Source organism: Giraffa tippelskirchi, chromosome 8 (assembly GCF_054371585.1).
Source record: "Giraffa tippelskirchi isolate mGirTip1 chromosome 8, T2T-mGirTip1v1.2.pri, whole genome shotgun sequence".
In the NCBI taxonomy this organism is placed as follows: Eukaryota; Metazoa; Chordata; class Mammalia; order Artiodactyla; family Giraffidae; genus Giraffa; species Giraffa tippelskirchi.
The window spans coordinates 134,299,927-134,301,883 of record NC_137282.1 but is presented as its reverse complement, the minus strand read 5'-3'; positions in this window follow the sequence as shown (position 1 = coordinate 134,301,883).

Here is a 1,957-nt window from a genome sequence, read left to right as displayed (position 1 = left end):
AATCGGGCACAAGACAGGTGGGGTGGGGAGCTAAATATTAATAGTAGCTACATCTTAGGATGATTGTGGGGCTAACTGAGAGCAGGCATTCTAAGCACCAAGCATAATGCCTGGCTTGGGATCAGTGTTCAATAAAAGTTAACTTAAAGAAACAGGGAATTCCCTGGCAGTCCAGTGGTTAGGACTCCATGCTTCTACTGCAGGGGGCCCAGGTTTGATCCCCGGTCAGGGAACTAAGTTCCCACAAGTTGTACAGTCAAAAAAAAAAAAGATAAATCTTCTGCTTAACAAACTCTTTTAAAAAGAAGAGAGAAACAGCACCCCAGATGTCTGCAAGGCCAAAAAGGAAAGAATATTAGTATTTCTTGAGCTTCCCTACTGGCAAGGCATGGTGCCAAGTGTTCTCATAAGTTATGTCAGCTCATCAGCTTGTCTACCCCTACTATACATTTTTATCCCAATTTTACCATTTTATAAATCAGAAAACTGAAGAACTGTGACGTTCCTTGCTTGAGATTTCTAAACAAGTCAATCTTCTTTGAGATGCAAATAATTAAAGCCAACTCAGCCAACTTTACACCAAAGGGACTCAATGTTTCCAAAGACATAAGTTCCCCTCAGTGTCCAAAATTAGTGCTAATGCAAAGAGGCAATTACCTTGGGACTCATCTTCCTTAGGGATGCACAGAATAAATCGATATAAAGCACAGATGCTCACAGACACAGTTCAAACTATGGCGGTATGCTGCTGAGAAGGTGAGTGTAGTTCCTGGGGAAGGAGCTTGGTGGAGCCACTCTCACTGGTACACGCTGCCTCTACAATTTGCCTCTGCAAAACAAACACTGAACGCTATTTTTGCTTTCCGCCTTTTTCATAATAGCAAATATCCTCTTCAGATTTCTCTTGGTTAGCAATAACAAGTACTAACGCTGTGCTTTCATAAAATCAAAGAACTGTAAAGTGAACTTTCAAAAAGCAAGAGATACCTGTACATTCACGTGTTTAAGAAGCAAACCATGCAAGGGGTGGCAGCCTGAGAGTGACCAGAAGCAGGGCTTCAGATACCCTGGGCCTCTCTCTCCACCTCCCGTCTCTGCTCCAATGCACGTGGCAGTTAGCATCTGCCTACATTCCCTCCTGGCTGTCACCCACAGCATTGGTCAGCAGAGGACTAACTCCATTACTCAGTTTCAGTTTCAGAAATCCCAGGGAAAGACTCTGATTGGCTCAGCTTGGGCCAGATAACCATCCCTTAACCAATCAGCTGTGACCAGGGGGGTGTGGCCACATGAGATAAGCAGCTTCCCAGTGAACCACTGGAGCAGCCTCCAGAACGGCTCCCTAAGGAGAGAGGTGTGGGGCGTACCACAAAGTAGTAGCGGACTGTAGTAGTTTCCTCGCCAGTAAGTGGAAGAGTCTGGATTTATGCCCAGGTCTGTTGGGTTCCAAAGCCCACATTCATTCTCTGACGCATGCTGCCTCTCTGAGGCGCTAAATGTGCACTCCTATATTAGGAAATCAGAGTTGGTCAGTCTGACTCTCCAGAAAGTTAAAATAAATGTACTGTCTAGGCAATAATAGCCATGGATAATTCTGGCATTCAAAACCAAATGAAGGGCAGCACCAGACTGGGAGCCATATTGTCCATCTTCTATTTCGTTGTCATGGTTATCATTACCTCTGTGACTACTTTATTTAAATCATCTTTTTAAATTTTACTAAGCTCTCTCCTCAGCCTGGATGAAAAGTGGGGCTTTCTGGTAAATAGATAATTTCTTTAGATATTTTGTTTAGGGTCCTGGTTTTCTGAGTATGGACAACATAGATATGTGTGTGTGCTTAGTCACTCGGTCATGTCCAACTCTTGCGACCCCATAGACTTCAGCCTGCCAGGCTCCTCTGTCCGTGGGATTCTCCAGGCAAGAATACTGGGGTGGGTTGCCATTTCCTTCTCCA